At 43.2% G+C, this 19,634-nt stretch overlaps 2 non-coding genes and 1 pseudogene across 2 annotated transcripts; 2 read left to right on the forward strand and 1 right to left on the reverse strand.

The window, feature by feature from the left end:
• Positions 1-8,094: 8,094 nt before the first annotated feature.
• TRNAD-GUC (transfer RNA aspartic acid (anticodon GUC)) lies at positions 8,095-8,168 on the forward strand. The gene has a single exon. It is a non-coding gene; the product is annotated as a tRNA-Asp (tRNA).
• A 5,795-nt stretch (positions 8,169-13,963) lies between these two features.
• LOC125552322 (small ribosomal subunit protein uS2m pseudogene) lies at positions 13,964-17,478 on the reverse strand (annotated as a pseudogene).
• A 1,808-nt stretch (positions 17,479-19,286) lies between these two features.
• On the forward strand, positions 19,287-19,369 carry TRNAY-GUA (transfer RNA tyrosine (anticodon GUA)). The gene has a single exon. It is a non-coding gene; the product is annotated as a tRNA-Tyr (tRNA).
• The last annotated feature ends 265 nt before the right edge of the window (positions 19,370-19,634 follow it).

Below are 19,634 nucleotides of genomic sequence, written 5' to 3' on the forward strand. Positions count from 1 at the left end.
TCGAACATTGTTACAATACGAAATACTTGAAGGCCACACGCAATTGACTCACCTACATTTTATGCTCCCACCCTTTTGTAGAAAAAGCCTCTGCCTCTGGGGAAGTGCTCACATCAACTCCAATTTGGATGGAGCTTCTCGATGGGTTAGAGCGTTTGCGAACCAAAAAGGGGAAAAACCCATCCTCCAAAGTAGTGAAGTGAGCCAGTACAATAAGACAATAGGTCTCATGGGCCAAGCCTGCTATCAGGCAGTGAGTGGGAATCAATCCTGAAAGAGAGAAGGTCTAGTGCTCTCAGAAAATATTTGATTCGCCGAAAAATTGGCTTTATCAGACCAATCCATGTTCAGAAGCCTTCCATCAAAAGTCAGTGGTCTAGGCCGCTTTCCTTGACTTTGAGTTGGATCTCATTCTTCTTCCCGGCACAAAAAGAGGGTAGACTTCATCCGAGACACATGGGTTCTTTTGCTTCCTTCAAAGAACTCGTCTTTGAGCCTCTAAAAAGAAGGGCATAGTATCCCAGCCACCTAGACCACCTAAAAGGAAGGAATTGGTCTTTAGCTTTGAGTGATCCAATCATTGGTGAATGGGTTCAGTAAGGTAGAAGGAAAGGGCCCCTCCCGACCTGGGAAATTCACAGCAGGAAAGACTGGCGCCGATCAGCGAAAGCGAACCCTTCAGTACATCGCGTTCAGCCCTCCCTCAAAATCCCATTTGTTTTATTGAGGAATCACTCTTGATCCTCTAAAGGCTCTTCTCCGTCTATAACTCAAAGTCCATCTGTCTCTCGTGGAAGCGCTTTAGAGTGCCTAGAAGATCCAGCAAACGGGGGTGCCAATGCTGTCCCAAGACCAGATCACGGTAGGTAGCTGCTTTAAAGAGGTTGGGAGACAGACTGGTGAACAATCTTCTTCTTGTTTTCTCCGACCTAGAGCACTCTTTTTTTCAATCGTACGAAGAAACTCCGTGAAAAACCCAGCTATCACTCCTATGAGACGGCTAACTCCCAACTCCCGATACATTCTTTAGAGTCGACCAAAGGACTCGTTGGTTTGGACATAGTTTCTTTGTTCCTGTGTTTCTGTTTTGCTCTCCCCCTTTTTTCACTTAGTTTAGTTGGAATGGAAAGAGAACTTCCTTCAGTTTTTCTTTTTTTTTGTTGCCTGGTTCGGTCTCTCCGAGTGGAATAAGTGGGTCCTTCTTCTTTTTCCTGACTGATGAAGGTCGAAACTGAAGATCGAATCAAGCGGAGTCTGGATTCCTATGTTCGTACCAACTCAAATGATTGATGAATTGGATCTTGAGTATGCTCACTTCGCTACTCAGCAAGGGTGAAAGAATGACAAAGAGACTGACATCACAGAGGATGGGAAGGACCCAATCGCCTGCCTCTTTCTTGGTCCACCCCCCCCTGGTGGGTACTTTATAGCTCACAACACGAGATAGGCAGATATGTGACATAGAAAAATTGCTTTCATTGACAACAAGACTCTCTTCCTGATTGGGATTGGTCTGTGCAGGATCTCCTTCCCTATGAGACTCTTGCTTCCCTTTGAAAGAGGCAGACCCCTACTTCAATTGTCATCTGACGACTCTTCCCCAGCTGTGGACTCAGACCTCTCACAACCAAAAAAAAGAAAATCAAAATCAAACGAATCCGAATATAACCAATCTATCGCCTTTGATGACTCGTTGACAGCCTCCTCAACCCAAGCTTCCATCTCCTGCTCCAGACATCGGCGCTTGCCCGCGCCAGTCCATGAAAGGTGGATGAAGGTGAGTTTGACTACGAACTCGAGGATGCTGGGAACGATCTCTTTTTGGGGAATCACTCCCGTCGAGAGGCCCTCTTCCTCCCTTTTTCTGAATCTGGGAGAGAGGCAAAAGAGAAGTCCAGAGAGACCTCGACTCTTTCAGGGAAAGGAGGGAGATCGAATGCGAGATGGAGTCCCTGCCGAATGGAATGGACATCCTTGGGGACAGCTGTGTAAGACTTAATTTACCATAAAATTGGACGGAAAAACTACTAAAAAGATCACAAGAAACCCAGCTCAAAGTGAATGGAGAGAGAACCCCTGCGCCTTGGAAGGATCTGAAGCTGTTCGGACACTCATAGACAAGTGAACTCCAATCCAGGATCCCTCGAAAAGTGAAGTGAACTAGCCAGGTAGAACAGTCAGGTTAGGAAAAGAGTCTTTCATGTCAAGGTGAACATAGACAGACAAGGTTAGTTTGTTTTCCTTAATTCTCAGAGAAAAGACTCGTTGCTGGAACCGAGAGCACTGGCGATTGCTTTCTTTCTGACCTTCAGCCGAGAAATTCCATACCTTCCACCGACTTCTTTTGTGTGTGGCCAGAACGTGATGCTTTCCAATGCCGAGTACTTTTCTTAACAATGTATGAAGCCCGTAAAACCGAAATCGATCCAAATCCACGACCTTGACGATCGAGGAAAAAGGGTATGTATTATTATGGTGTGAGCCTTCTTTCTTTTTGGCCTTAGATTATCATAAGCGAGGAATGGTGCGTGCTAGCCTTAAGACTATACTTTATTGTAGGGAAAGGGAAAAAATGGAGAATATCTTTAAGAACCCTAGAAAGAATTTCACTTGGAGCAACAGGGGTCAGGTCACACTATATCAATATCATAATTCTCTTTTTTTTAATTGATACTGATTAGCCGTAAATCAATTTGATTTTGTTATGCCATTAAGGAAACATTATTTGGGATACAATACCCATTTTAGAACCGTTCACTACTAACAAATAGAAAATATCAAAATAACAAATAATAACTAATAATATATGATATTCTTAATAATGCGCAGCACCAAGCCTGAAATTGGGGAATGAATTGAATCGATTGCCTTCCTTTCCTGGACTGGACTGAAACTAATAGGCTGCTTCCTCGTCTGTACTTCAACTAGGAGGTTGTTGATATCACTCTAGATTCTCGAAAGGATATTGGATTGATTTCAAATCAAGGAAACTATTGAAATCGGGTAGCGAACCTATTGTTCCTTATTCTTTTGTCCTCCTCGGCTCTAGTTGAACAATGCACACACCCCGCTTTAGCTGCACATAATAAGGTGATCCGTGAGGCGGCTAGCTATTAGTTAGTGCGATGTGCAGTGAAGTGAGAGATCTCTCTACTCTAGTAGACCAGATGAAATAGCTGCAATGACTAATGTTTGATTGGGAAGACAGAATACATACGTTGACGTGCCCAGTCGAGCTACCGTAAGGTAGTCTAGTTAAGGAAAGGAAACCGGCTATTCCCCTCACGCTAAGGGTGCGATTCCTTACTCTCCCACAAGATCACACTAAATACAATAGGTGCGTGATCTACTAGATTCTTATAGAATCAATTTATAACCTTAGTTGATAGACAGGAACCACCATCCCATAACAAAAAAGGGGGGCGAAGGTTATTTTGTACCAATGAAGACGGATTTCTCTCTCGAGCTGCTCAAAGATCTTTAAGTGGCTTACGAGGTAGACTTGATCATGATCCATATCCAACCTTCTCCCATCTGCTTCTGTCTCTAAAGATTAGAGTCATCGACGCGATTCAAGTCCAGTGCTGATAAAATCCTGCTGTCCAGTTCGGGAAAGCAAGTGATTGATTAGTTCCATTGGTCTATTGGCTTCAGCTTCCAGTCTACCTCATTTCTATCAAAATGATCTGGTGTCTATGTCCATGCCTGAGGTTGGTAAACCCTATATCTATTGCGGGGTGGTTTGAGGAAGGGACAGCTTGTAACCCACGACTTACTACTACGAAGATTCTGGCGGAGAGCTTTTCACATATAGATAGGTCGGGATGAGGAAGCTCCGTAGTCAACTAATAGATAGAAAATCCACCTTGTGAACCGTGTTTGTCTTAAAGTACTGTCTGAGAAGGAATATACCTGTTCCAATCCCTCTAGTGGCTATACTGATTGACATAGGTAGCTTTCGTAGTCAAAGCTCACAGGGCCAAATGCTCTATTGGAGTGGGCACGAACACACACAATCAAGGTTCGAAGAACTTCTACTTCACGCCTTGAGGATTCTATGACGCTCACTCAATGGTGTTGTGGCGATTGCAAGCAATCAATAAACGAGGAAGCCAAATTATGGATCCAGGAAGGCTGCATCAGAAGGAAGAGTAGGTGTTGCTATGCCGTTGGCTGGGACTGAGACAGAGAGAGGGGAGCATAGCCCCTATGATCCCGGTAAAGAGTTCCAACTAAGCTCTTCTCAGGTTCTTTCTTTCTCTTCCATTCTTATGTTTATATATTAAAGTGTAGTTTTCTTACTATAATATAATAATATTAATCTAATATGCCCATTGGTGTTCCAAAAGTACCTTACCGGATTCCCGGAGATGAAGAAGCGACTTGGGTTGACTTATACAATGTTATGTATCGAGAAAGGACACTTTTTTTTTAGTTCACTGCCCTATACATAGAAAGAAGTGCTTTTCCACCGGTATCAACATTCTATCTGGAATCAGTAGCGATAATTGTTGTATTGTGAGCCAGCCCCGTAAGACACTACGCACCTCCAAATTCTATATGATTTTTCCAATCATTTCATTTATACGACCTGCAAATAAGATAAGATCTTGGCTCGCCCTACAAAAAAACAACTATATGCCCTATAAACTTGCTTGCTTCTTCGAATCTCGAAATAACATATAGAAAGTGTTTCTGTGATGAGACCATTCTCGATCGATAAATGCGATAGGAGCCTATGTGTTTCACGGGCAGCCGGCCAATAGGGGAAGGTTGTGAATCCGGCGAACCGACCGCTTTAAGAACGTGATTGTCTTCTCTCACTCAGTTATCAATTGACAAAGATGACCCATTCTTTTTCGCCCTAAAAACGACAATGGTATGGTACTTTTTCTTCCAATCGAGATTGTGTGGGTGTCCGCTCATGTTCACGTTACATGCTAAATAAGGCTTTCGTTGGAAAAACCAACGCCGACGTCAAGATCAGTCTCCTTTCCTTTCTCTTTTCGGGAGCAGAGCTGAAAAAGATGGGAAATTCCAATGATTCTTCGTTCATTATCATGTCGATTCCTCACAATCGCTCTTTGTGATGCTGCGGAACCATGGCAATTAGGATCTCAAGACGCAGCAACACCTATGATGCAAGGAATCATTGACTTACATCACGATATCTTTTTCTTCCTCATTCTTATTTTGGTTTTCGTATCACGGATGTTGGTTCGCGCTTTATGGCATTTCAACGAGCAAACTAATCCAATCCCACAAAGGATTGTTCATGGAACTACTATCGAAATTATTCGGACCATATTTCCAAGTGTCATTCTTTTGTTCATTGCTATACCATCGTTTGCTCTGTTATACTCAATGGACGGGGTATTAGTAGATCCAGCCATTACTATCAAAGCTATTGGACATCAATGGTATCGGAGTGCGCCTCTTAACGAGGGTGATTTAAGTGCAACGAAATGTACCAGTGGTTCGCGAAGCATCTGGCTTACCGGTCATCTCCCATTCCCGTCGTCGAGAGACTAAAAGAACTATAGCATGCCAGAAACGGGGAGTTGAGGTGGTTAGACCTATACCCCGAAATGCTCCCAGCATAGGAGCCTATGGTTCCATTCTTGTTATTGCTGGAGGTACACATACCTCTTCTCGGTGTGGTGGAGCGATATACGAAAAATAGATGCTAAGCCTGCAATGTCCGATAACGGGGCTTCAGTAGTGAATCTATCGGCACCACAGCAGTGGCATACAACTTTGGACCTAAGGGCAGGTCCCGTTACCTTTCGGAATGGGGGATCCCCGTTGGCACCAACCACGGTAGTAGTTGCGGAACTACTGGGACAAGAGAGGACAACCTGTTGTTCCTGCTCCTCCTTCTTCGCTTCGGGGACGGAGGTCCTACGGTAGGTAAGAGCACGCACAAGCACTTGACCGAAGGGGACCAGCGCTTCTACTCCTCCACCGAGGAGCCGTTCTTGCGAGAAGCAAGGGATGTCGTGAACGGTGGGAGGTCAAAGAAAGAGAATTGACCTCTGAATACAGTGATCCTATGATCTAGATAGACTCCGTCCTTTTTTTTTAGATAAGGGTGACTCAAGAAATTGGGGGTGGGACCTGCTGGCATAATGCAGGCTGGAACGTGGGAATTCGAGGTCTCATGAACGAGTTTTTTTTCGTGGACAAACATACTTTCCGGTCTTTTTTATGGATCCTTTTAGATCTACGGGCCGGCCGTTCACATGAGCATAGGGAATCTATACTCGAGCCTTCGACTTGGCCCCTGGCAGGATAGGTGAGGAATCACTCTTGAGATCTGATCTATTGGGGCCTACAACTTCGCCAAAGCCGACTAGCATCCCTTTCCGTGGTGAACTGGCCGTCCCATACCTTCATTTTGTCTCATGTGTGTTGAACATTGTCTTCCTCGGTTCCAGCTTCACTGATGTAGGTAGGGCTGGGCGAGAAAGGGTCCCCTCTTGCCTATTAGTAAGCGGGCCTTCGATTCCACCGGGGTCTTACGGTCTCATAGAGGGGGGAGAACTACCTAACTAAAGAAGAATAGTGCTCTTTATAAATAAGAGTAGGCGTGGAGAGCTTTTTGCGGGGAAACTTGCAAGTCAAGTTTGGGGGGAGGCGGGCGTCGACCCAACCTTATGAGTATTCGGACTATAACAGTTCCGATGAACAGTCACTCACTTTTGACAGTTATACGATTCCAGAAGATGATCCAGAATTGGGTCAATCACGTTTATTAGAAGTTGACAATAGAGTGGTTGTACCAGCCAAAACTCATCTACGTATGATTGTAACACCCGCTGACGTACCTCATAGTTGGGCTGTACCTTCCTCAGGTGTCAAATGTGATGCTGTACCTGGTCGTTCAAATCTTACCTCCATCTCGGTACAACGAGAAGGAGTTTACTATGGTCAGTGCAGTGAGATTCGTGGAACTAATCATGCCTTTACGCCTATCGTCGTAGAAGCAGTGACTTTGAAAGATTATGCGGATTGGGTATCCAATCAATTAATCCTCCAAACCAACTAAACCGGGGAAGCTGAAGCGGAAATGCAATTCTCGGGTGAGGGAAGGGGGAAGCTCCAGGAAGGCTTCGCTCGCTCGCTCAAAAAGCTCTAACGCTCGTTTACGAGTGGAGTGCATAAGCCCTTATTGAAGTAGGGTGAGGCCTTACTACACGAGCTCGTAAGTCAAGCACGGAACGAGCCTTGTCTACGAAGCTTCGCTTCATCATCTTGCTTGCTTCTGGCGAAGCTTAACGCACTATAACATAGGCATGCATGATGGTATGGTAGGAAGACTCCTTTTAAGGCCGACCACTACATAGGAGCGATAGGAAGCCAAGCCGTCAAAAGGAAAGGCGAGCAGCCCTTATTGCAATAGCAAACGGCCTACTTATAGCCCTATTTATACCCTTTCTCGGGGACTTCAACGGGCCTTACAAGCTCAATAAATTGCAATTCTTCACCTTTTCCTCAGACAGTGGGAATGCATTTTCTTACTTGATTGACATTGACAGATATGTGTACCACACCGAACAAGCAATATGTCATATGCTTGATGTACCAGCCAAGCCAGCTCTTTTTTTCTCAGTTCCCTTATCCTTAGCGCAAAAGTAAAAAGAAAATGAAAGAGAGTTTGTATTTGCAAATGAAAATGAATATGGATCTAAATAAATTAGATAATCAATAAATAAGAATTGGAATAATAGAAAAAATCTCCTTCGCCCCTTATCTCTTCATCATCGTCGGTTCCGTCACTTGTGGTATTCGTTTAGAATCTTGTTGACCCTACTCGCTTACTCCTATTTTCCTTATTTCTTTTTCTACATAATTAATTAGAACTTTCTTGAAAGAATGGGGTTCTCTCTGGGGGGGCGCACCCTCTCTTCCTTTTTGAGAAAGATGGGCTTGTTTTTTTTTTCAATAAGTTCTATTGCTTTGACACATTTAGTATATAACATAATATATATAAGAAAAGTACTAAAGGCGAAGGGCATTCTGTTGTACAGCTACTTTGGTATAGTTACAAAGGTAACCGGTAGGTGACTGTTGAATCGACAGTAGTTACGAAAGGGGGAAATAGCTCAGTTGGTTAGAGTGCTGGTCTGTCACGCCAGAAGTCGCGGGTTCGAACCCCGTTTTCCCCGCCCGATCTTTCTTTCTTCCCGAGGTCATACCTCTGCCACTTTACCCTGAGTTTCACTAAGGCATATAACCCCATTCGGGTAAGAGGAGCAAGCAGTGGGGAACATCTATTTATATGCGTGTTAGCATCAACAGCATCTTTTTGAAAGTAAATTACATCGATCCTCGGTGCTAGGTACTCAGGTAAGTAAATCCTGAGGATAGAACTAGAGCAAGTAAGCTCATCGCACTATCAAGTCAGTCAGGAACTAGTCTGCCAAGCTTAAGAAGAAGTGAAAAGTAAGCAAGTTGTCATCTAGTGAGGGCTAAAAGACACGGAGAACATCCCCCCTCTATTTGCCAATAGCTTCCGCCTTCCTCTCTTTCATTTCATGTCGGTTCAGCCGAGCCAATAGATTCCATAGGCGGGTCAGTTATAGCTGTAGTAGCCTTTGATTAGGTCCTTTCAATAGACTTTCCGTAGCTATAATTCGATAGACTTTCCGTAGCTCAGTACTGCTGATCGTTGACGCCCGCAACTGTACTTACGGCTGTACTTGTGAAAAGAGATAGAGCCGTCTCGCTATGACTCAAAGATGGTCAAAAAGCTAATAGATGGGCCACAAAAGGTAGAGGAGAGGGGGTAAGAAGAGTAGACTTACTACTGGATACAAGATAGGCTATACAGCTAAAAGGGTGAGATAGAGGAATGAAATGAGCCAGTGAAACGGTCCACGACCACAAGTATTGAGCTATAACCATAAAACTTGGGGAGTGCCTCAAGAAAATCCATTGAAATAGAAGACCCAGGTTGTAATGGAACAGACAAAGGTTGAAGAAGACCAGCAGGAAGGGTGTGCTCACTCTTGTTGAGTTGACACACATTACAGTGAAGAACAAACTTGGAGGGAGAAAAAGAAACCAGAAGGGACCCATTGTTTCTGTGCAAGTCGAACAATGATGGAAAAGCATCCAGTATGTAGCCGACATATGCCAACAACCCAAATGCACATATGCTAGTTAAGTTGAAACTCCTAAATTAAAGCGCAAGCAACAAAACTACTTTTTTGAAGGCGCGGAGCGTTGAAGAAGAGCATAGCTCGATTAACACAACTAGGGGCAATATGGTTCATTTTCCTAGAACACCACAACAAATGTCCCTACCAGCTGTTGCCAGTGAAGCTGAAACCATGGCTACCCCTCAACAAGCCTCTAGCTCTTATCCTAGGCCTGAACCGCCTGAACCTCCAATTACCGTACCATTGGTACTGAATACGACCACCACTCACACCTATTCCAGACCTTTAAACCCCTGACCACCTAGACCTCTAGTAGCAAAGCAACTAAAAGACCCAATCACAAAAATAACCCTCTCTATCCCCCTCAAAACCTTGGCACGAACACTTGTTTCCAGCCACCTATGGCCTTCCTCACAGCTCAAAACATGATAATATTAGACCTAATCCTGCACCTCCACCACCACAACCAAGACCCAATTCAATACCAAATATCCCATTTTCCCAACCAATACTTTTGCCCTATGCTGGAAATTCCATGAAACCAGAAGTGCCAATATATACTTACCTTAACCAACCGCTTCCAACTCAACAGCATGACCCGTACCAATACCTGCAAGAACAAAGGCCGCAAAATCAATATCAATATGGGCAGCAGATACATCAACCTCCTAGAGTTTCTTTTCCAATATTTGAAGGGGCCAGGTCTTGGATACAAAAGTGTGAACATTACTTTTCGGTGTACCAAGTTACGGATTGGTACAAGGTAGAACTTTCGGCTATGCACCTTAGGGGGAGAGCTGAAAGCTGGTACAACAGTTTCTTAGTGAATAGGGGACAAGTATCTTGGCAAGAGTGAATTCAAGAGATTGTAGAGAGGTTTGAGGTAAGAAATGTGGTTGGTGTAGTTGATGAGTTTAATCACATGAGGCAAAGAGGAAGCCTAGAAGAGTACAAGTCACACACAATTGGCAGAATTGAGGGCTGCCATGTTGAGGTGCAATCCCTATTACGATGACAACCTTTTTCGACAAAGTTTTCTTGGGGGTAAGGGTATTGTAAATAGAGATAGATGTTTCGTCCGGCTCTGAGAAACAATTCGGCAACCCCGCTCTTCCCTTTGCCTCTTCCACATCTATTTTTGAAACTTGATTCGGTTGAGTTTGAAGCAAGGATCTAATCAGATAACGCTTTGTTCTCCAATGAATGGAGGTGGAATAATTTCTTGAGATAGAGAAAGCTACATCTCGACTTTATTTAAACGAAAGAAAAAGGTTAGTCCTGCTCCTAGACTTCCAATTCCAAGTAGTAGTAACGGAAAGGAACAGGTTTAGGAGAACTTTTTTTATGTCTTTCTTATAGCGATCGCTGAAAGTCAGTCAATGCCCTGGCTTCAATGAATGAAGACCGATGGGCTACGAAGTGGAGATGATGTCGTCGTGTCATTGCTCGTGATGTCTTCACCAGGATTTGACTTACCAATGTGAAAGGTACCGTGCCAGTGGTTCTATCATTTAGATAGAGAGTGATCTTTCCTTCTTGTCGAAGAAAGATATGACGTTGGGAAGGGAAAGGGAGTAGAAACGTTTTCGTAGCCTTGGGGCGAAGGGCTGAGAGTTCCGTGATCCAGTTCTTTGAGCATACATAGGTTGAGGATGGAACTCCTATAGCAATCGATGTGGAAAAAGGCAACAGCCGAGAATACAAAGCAGAAAAAGCGAGTGAGATCTTGACTTTCTATTATCATACAACATAGAAGTATTTAATCAAATCAGAAAGAGCCCTGGGATTTGACCAAAACGGCATAATTGAAAGCTCTCGTCTCAGTCGCTCGCCTAAGAAAAGGTACCGGGTTGCTCCGTGATGACGAATAAGCAACCCAGCCCAATCCTTGCTTTCATAGAAAAAGGTGAATTTACTCGAATATTCGTTCAATGACTCAATATTTAGTAATCAAATCATGCGTTTGTTAGATCATTTAGTGAGAAATAAAACGAGAATAAAGAGAGAGTCCTCACCTCAATATCGACAACAATGACCTGGCAAGTGAAGTAAAGTAAAAGCAAAGTAGAGCCCGGTTGATGTCAAACGTTTTCAAATCTTACCCACCATATCCATTCATGCACGTTACTAGATGAAAAGTAAAAAATAAAGCAATGATGGTTTTTATCAGAGCCACTTTACAACCGGTTTAGCAACTTCTTCATGCCCCTACGAACGAAATATTTGGAGTTTGACAACTGGTTGACGCCGGTTGATACTCGAATGAATATATCGCCGGTAGATACTTGCTTTTCTAATGAGGTAGACACTTTTGCATGTTAAGGTTTCCACTTCAAACCATCCAGATTTACACTTCAATTTCTCGTTGTTGACACGGTTTACACTTGACTTCATTCAAACTGACACTTATGTATCTATCTAGGCGGGCGGGCACTTAACCAAACTCAGGTTGACACAAACTATACAAAAGTCTTAATTAGGGTGTTTTTTTCCGATCAACCCGAAACTCCGAACAGAACCGACCCTGACTAGACCTTTTCCCAAGCAACTCCGAATACTGGAAAATCTGAATGAAATTCGATAAGAGAAATCAGAGCATGTTTCTAAATTTGTGATAACTACTTATTTATGAGTGAGAAATGCTTCATGCGAGCACCCTTGGCGGCCTGCTTTTGAGACAGGGAGGCCATGCTCGTATCTATGCTTTTCATCATTGGTCTGGTCTACTCGTACCCCACCCCACAAGGTACATCTTCGACTACCGTGCTTCTTATCTTGACGCTATACATTCAGTTCAGTCAGTCCCAGAGACTTATCCTTCAGAAAAAGGTAATCCACCCATATTGGACTTTTCTTCACCTGGCCTCGCGGATTCAATACCGAATTCTCTTCGCATACCGGCCTGCTAATTCCGGGATTAGCTGTTCTCAATGACTGGTGGATGCCTCTTTTCTACCTTAGAAATCGTTTTTTTTATGTACCTTCTCCCTCTCTACACCTTTTTTCCGCCTCGCCGCCCAGAAAGACCTATAGAAGAAGGAAGAATTCAATCCGTATACTCCAAGCGCCGTAACTATCGCACTTTCCAAGCAACCCTCCAATGAAGAAAGTGCAATTGAAACAATCAAGAACGGAAAAATAATTAGACTCCCTCGTCAATTGTTTGGATTGGAATTAGGCTCCTCTACTCTAGTCGTCCTCTTCTATTTCGGGCAGTAGCTCAGCCCGTTCCGGGCCTTCCTTTACTGAATCTATTAGTAGTTGCACTTTTCGACATATGCCTTTATTTAGGCATTGGTTGTAGGCATCCCCTTCTCTTCAAGGAATTTCTGCGCCCGGTTCCTGATCAAGTGTTGGAAAAACCGGAATATGATGCTTTCTACTTCAGCAGTAGGGTTGGCCTGAAGCCAGCCCATAGAATAGATACGGGCGTGTTCTACACAGGAGTTCTTGTAGAACATGTTCCAATCAAACCTCTTTCCCTTCGTCTCCGGTTTTCAATACGAACAAGTGTCATCCTCTTCTCCCATCGTTTGGATGGAATACCCACGTGGAGCTGACCTTCACTTTTCAGAGACAGGGGCAAGCCGATAATTTGTAGCCTCCCTGGTTGTTTTCTGGAAATTTCAGTAGAAGTGAAGCCCTGTAGGAGCTCCCTAAGGACTCTAGCTAAGACCTTTTTGAGACCCTGGGTGACTCGCGTGGACTTATCCCCTCTCGGTAAGCCAAAGACCATATCGTCTGCGTAGCGTGCGTAATAGAAGACTACGGCCCCATCCTCTCGGACCATTACCCTTTCAAGCTTGGCATCCAATATATGGAGATAGCAGTGAATGAGGACAGGTTCAATCGGGCTTCCGAGCGGTATTCCTCGCTTCTGGCACGTGTAACTCTTACCTTTTCTATCTACGTGTGGTTTTCATGAAAACCTATTTTATCAACCTATGGACTCCTTTCAATGACAGAGTCTTTGGAGCAAATTGGTTCAGGATTCTAAGGTTAGAAAAGAGTTACCACTCAAGGGAGGAACAGGATATGTGGAAGGCTATCCTGGTGGCTCAAGACTGACCGGTATACCTGGACCAGTCTATATTGAGCCATATTCATCAATTCGTCAGGCAATTTGGCCTCACACAATGTATCCCTGTTCCACCAGACGCTTAATCAACCCTGGAACACAAGAGAACCCTTCTTATCGAAGAGAATTGCGTATTAAACAGATGAGAGAAATAGCCCTAAATATGTGCATCGAGTAAGTCATTACCTTCTATTCGATCTCCAGTATCGCTCATCAAGTACTTGATCAGATTCCTCTTTTTTCTTGCAATTGCAAAGTGGTGGAAAAAATTTGTATTTCGGTCACCATGTCGTAGCCAATTGGCTCTGCCCCGCTGGAGCCATGCTACTTCTTCTTGTTCAAACAGGTTCTCGAGCAGCAGTCAAATTGACTTCCCCTGCTTGAGCGTAATGCCCGCCCCTGGTGTGGTGGAAAAAGCCTCGTTTTCTATTCCTTTTAAAGCTGCTGATGCGAGCTACCGAACAAACAAGATTAGTACAAAAAGCCACAACTAGCACTAGCTTTCGTGATTGCTTCTTTCTACCTTTCTCACTCCGGTAATTGCTCCTTCTCCAAAATATCACTACGGACAAGATGAGCTAATAGAAAAAGTTAGGGCAACAGATGATAGCGACTCGCCAGACTCGAACTGGCATAGGCGGATCGGATCAAACGAAATTAGCCTTTCTTCCATCAACAGGAATCGCTTTGATTTCGCAGTTCAAGAGGATGGTGGGGGCAACCTCTCTACATCTGCGGGCCGGTAGGCCAGCCAACTAACTCTTCAAATGAAGAACTGATTACTCCACATCTATGAACCTATCATTCCCCGCCCTTGCCCATTATTTCTTTTTGTATCACGCTAGGACTTTGCCTCTTTTTTTGAGGAAAAATATGGAAGTAGAATCTCCTCTCTTTTAGAGGCGTCTTCCAAATCCAATTTAAGATCAATGAGGTCTTTCAGAGAGCCGCTGCTCTTTCCATTAAATTCTAGGATCTCTTCGATCCTATGCGCAAAAGCAAGGTGTGAGCCCGCGACCCCTCGATCGCTCTCAGAGTCAATCGGCCCAAACCGGGTTATGAGCTCAACGAAAAAAAAAGTATTTTTAGAAATTGCCTGCAAAACCGCCTTGCGAGCGTTAGCGTCAGCGTCAGCGCCATCTCCCGATGGATATTTTTTGCGCATCTCCAATAGCGCCTTGGCCCTATTTTCTTCTTCGTCTATTGGGGAAGAAGAAGAGGTGGAGTAGCAGGCGGATCTCATCCCTCTTGCGGACTTCCCCGTACTCAAAGTGACTCTGAGAGATTGCGCTTCTCTACTAATCGCATTCTGTTCAAGAATCACTGTTTTCATGATCGAATGACGAAATAGATATACGAACTGTATAGGATCATTCGCTGGGATGGGATAAGTGATTCTTTTATAGGATTCCCATGGGATCGTAGAATCAACTAAGGATGGAATAGGTATTTGTGATCGATCAGCTTCCAGTATGACCGAAGACTTTCTATCTGCATTCAGAATAACCACACAATCAGGTTGTTGGTTCAACCCAAAATTGATCTTCTTCTTTCTTGAACGGAATTTTTTTTTATTTGCAAAAGATTTGGTCAAAAACGCCCCGATCTTCCATTGAGAATCATCGAAACAATGAGAATTCACATTTCTTAAATAGCTTCTTAAATAGCTCGCCATTTCTTCCGTTATCTCATAAATAAATAAATGATTGGTCTTTAAAAAGAAGGAACGGCCTTTTTGACGACTGGGAGATCCTATAAAATGAAGAGCGTTTCGTAAACAAATCAGTGTCTTGTCTGAATCGAGAATAGCAATTCCATTTCTTGAACCACGGATATAGACTTTGAAATGGTGATCAGCTACCCGACGGCCGAGATGTGCATTCGTACAAAGTAATTTAGTACAGACTATCGAAAGCATTGTCATTTTGCGATTTGAGTTCCGGAGATACAGGTGGTAAGTTATGGGTAATGCGGGGGAACTTTAAGACGAGATAGAATACCTAATATGGGAGTGGTTTAAGTGAGAGAATAGCTCCCTTACCAAACCAACTGAGCTATTTGCCATGTTTTTGACAAATGACCTAACTTTGATGTGATGTGCCCGGCTAGCCCGGATCATTCTTAGAGCAGTCGAGGTTACCGGAATTACGGCCTTCCATACAAGAACTGGCACTATTGTAACTCGCTATGGGCCTCCTGCCTTCTCGAAAGAAACTGGCTTTTGAAGAAATTACTCTATTTTACGCATTTAGTTGAAGCGGATTCAAAGAGCTCTATCGAGCAAGGAAGGAGTATACTATACTGTAGCTGGATAAGCTAGATACCAAAACTTTGATAAAGATTGAGGCAACCCATTTGAGGAAGAACCGGACGGACCCCTGTGGAGATGGCATAAACAATCCTTTGACGAACTTTCTGGTTAACATAGAATCTATGAGTTTTTTCTTCTAATTACTACTACTAACATTATTCAATCTGGTATCCAAGAATTTATTAAGCTCATCCCGCAAGCACATGTACACATCTTGGATTTTACCGTCTTAAGATGGAAGAAGATTCGTTCTCCTACCCATTTCTAAGTTAAGCAAGAGATAACTCATAATTTGATATGCACTCGCACTCGCATCTTGGGTCACTGGAACCTGATGATAATTACTCACTCCTTCATCCTGAGAAAGGATCTTGGCTATGAAAAAAAATGGATCACTAGCTTGCGCAGCAAATTGAATGAAACTTTCGTCCGAAGTAAACATTTCAGTCTGGTGTTCGTTATACCATTTAAGGGCATCATCTAAGTTCGAGAACTTTGGATACTTAAAGGCTGCAGCACATGCTAAGTGTTGACTGAGATTCTTTTTTTCCGACAGGTGGTTTTGTGCTGGAGGTTGAGGATGATCGGCAGAAAAGAGTAATAAACTTTTTGACAAATCACGCTCATGAAAATGCAATACACCTGAACGGTAGATTCTACCACGGAAGTCCATGAATGCTGGCAAATAGAATTGATAACCTTCGTATGCTGACGCAAGTCTTATTAAAAAATCTTCATAACTAGCCTGCTGCACCTGTTTTAATAATTTATTTAACAGTATGTTATAGCTACAAGCATTATTAATACCTTTGACGTTATTGAAGTAGCACTCCCTCAATATGTCTGAGGCTTCTGTCGGATTCACGCGAGCCAGAGCATTTGGTAAAAGAAGCCCACACTCAACTAAACATTGACGATTCTTTTCCAGAAATCTCAAGAGCCTTTTGTTTATTTCAAACGCTTGAGACTGAAGCCCATTCAAAATATCACACATCTGCTTGTATTCTTTTTTATGTAACTTTATATAGAAGTGGTTTAAGTCATGGGAAGTTAATAGCCGAAAGTGATTCTAGATATCCCCCGTGGGTTTGCATAAGTAACCTCCTATCAGATCCGATAATGTATCAGGATCAGACCCCCTCTCTGCTGGTTGCCAATCCAAGGGTTTGCAAAGCATCGGAAGATTGAGTTTGATAGGGAGCAGATTTATGTTCAAATTGCACATAACATAACAAGAATTCTCTATATACCCTTGACCTTTCTTAAGAACCAGCACTGGATCTTCTTTTGTTACTCCCCTATCTGTTGATATATGTAGAACATTTCTTTCAATCATGAATTGGAGCAAGTATTTCCCGATATCATAATGACACTGAATTTTTTTCTTTTTCTCTTTTTTGCTAGCACCTTTGGGCTGAACAACATCCTTAACTGATTCTACCTTACTAGTGAGTACTGCTTCCACCTTACCACTACCTGGTGCTTTGTATTGTAGAAACCTTGCTTGTTCTCGTACAGTTGAATTAAGTTGATCTATAAATCTAGCTGCCTTAACTGCGGATGATTCCTGAAGAGTGTTGAATACCAAGCCTAGTACATGAATCATGATAGCCTCAAGCGTATAGATACCAAACATCTTAAGCATAGGTAAGCTACTTGGTAGGCAACCCTTTAGATATTGCTTAGCGTTAGGCTGATCTTTATTAATCAAGAACTTTACTATGTTAGGAGTTACTTTAAATAGATTATCCTCATCGAACTTCATTGTGCAATTTGCAATTTGATTCTGTAAATCTATTAATTCAGTATCGGAAAACACACCATTTTGATTCTTCTTTTCATTAATCAACAACTTTCTAACATCATCCTGATACATATCAACATTAGAAGTCTTTTTCGTTTTGTCAATATCCAACAGCTTAGCGTAGTAATCGTTCCAGAACTCCTTAATAATACGTGCATTTTGCAAAGATTTCTCATTCTCAATGCTATCATCATATGTCTCGGAACAATAAAATAGAACCTGCATACTTTTATTTGTTACCCTTACTAAACCGCAGTAAGGATACGAATACGACTGAAATAAACTACTAGAATCTAAATATAAGGAAAGGATCAGAATAAGTACTAATGCTCTGTATAATACTTTTCCCCGAGCGATGGTTTAGCGGATTCGGAATTGTAACCAAGCATCCTGGGTTCTATACCCGATTCAACACTAGAGCATGCAGCCGATCCTGGATACATAACTATATAAAGTGTGCAGTTTTGGATCTTTATTGGTAGCCAGTCTTTCACTTCTGCCTCTCCACTCCCATGCCTTTCTTGGTCGGACCAACCCAACCGGCGATTTCCGACAAGTCTTTCTGCTTAGAGCAAGAAGCGGAACCAAAATAAAGCTTTCTTTATTTTCATTTATGGATAACCAATCCATTTTCCAATATAGTTGGGAGATTTTACCCAAGAAATGGGTACATAAAATGAAAAGATCGGAACATGGGAATAGATCTTATACCAATACTGACTACCCATTTCCATTGTTGTGCTTTCTAAAATGGCATACCTATACAAGGGTTCAAGTTTCGATCGATATTTGCGGAGTGGATCATCCCTCTCGAAAACGAAGATTTGAAGTTGTCCATAATTTACTGAGTACTCGGTATAACTCACGCATTCGTGTACAAACAAGTGCAGACGAAGTAACACGAATATCTCCGGTAGTCAGTCTATTTCCATCAGCCGGCCGGTGGGAGCGAGAAGTATGGGATATGTCTGGTGTTTCTTCCATCAATCATCCGGATTTACGCCGTATATCAACAGATTATGGTTTCGAGGGTCATCCATTACGAAAAGACTTTCCTCTGAGTGGATATGTGGAAGTACGCTATGATGATCCAGAGAAACGTGTGGTTTCTGAACCCATTGAGATGACCCAAGAATTTCGCTATTTCGATTTTGCTAGTCCTTGGGAACAGCGTAGCGACGGATAATTCCGAATCTACATAGGTCTAGTCCAGGGGACAAATCAATAGGAAATGCTATTTGCTTCTTAAGAAGAAGAACTTTTTTGAAATGAAAGAGTTTCCACGGGCGTCGGATATCATTTCTTCAAATAAGGAAGAAGTGTTATCGAAGGATTTCCTTCCATTCTTCCTAGTATGGAAGAAGTAAAGAAAAAGTACTGCGTCTCGATCTATACGAAAGGGCACTGGTTTTTTCTTTCGGTTTCATTGATAGCAGAAGAGTACGCTAGCTAGCGGAGCCTGAAAACGCTTGCTTGCGCCCCACCCCTACGGAAACTATTGCCTATGCTTGCTGCTCGCTCAGTGTCAGTAGAAGGGAAGAAAAGATGGTCACTCCTTTTAGGAACATGGCGAGCCTTACTTACGACTGTTGCACTTCACTCGCTGCTCGTTCATTCACTTGCTCATGAACTCGCTGCTTCGCCAGAAGCGACTAGTCGCCTCCTTTCCTCCGCCGAAAGATGCTTAGCCAGAAGCGACGAAGGAGGGGAGCTGGGGAAGGCCGACGATGGCAATGAGGGGGAAGCTGTCGTAGAAGCTTTGCCCCTTGCTTTACATAAATTGTTATGAACTTACTAAATGACCTTATTTATTCTCCCGGAACGCTAGCAAATCTAATAGTTCCATCTGCTCTTCTTAACTTAAGAACGAAGGCCGCCATCCTTCTTATTCAGGAACCCTTTGTTTGAGGAGGGCGTATCCCCGGGAAGGGGAGAGTGGCCGAGCGGTCAAAAGCGACAGACTGTAAATCTGTTGAAGGTTTTCTACGTAGGTTCGAATCCTGCCTCTCCCACTTGTTGTAGACTTAAGAGAAGAGAAAGTAGGCGGAAGCCTAGGAGGGCCAACCGAGCGAAGCTCTTTTTTTTTGCCGTGCCGTGAAGTGCAATTTTCTCGTATGCGTTTTAGAGAGGTTGTCGAAAAAAGACGATCTATAGAGATTCCCCATCTATATCCAATCGAGAATAGAAGCGAGTCGCTTCCGGCGTCGGCTTGTAGTCTCTGCAGTCGGCACACGCACGCGCCCGCCATCATGCCTCCTTGGTTCGGGACGAAGCCAA

This window comes from Triticum urartu, chromosome 4A (genome assembly GCF_056163025.1).
Source record: "Triticum urartu cultivar PI428250 chromosome 4A, HENAU_Tu73, whole genome shotgun sequence".
NCBI lineage: Eukaryota > Viridiplantae > Streptophyta > Magnoliopsida > Poales > Poaceae > Triticum > Triticum urartu.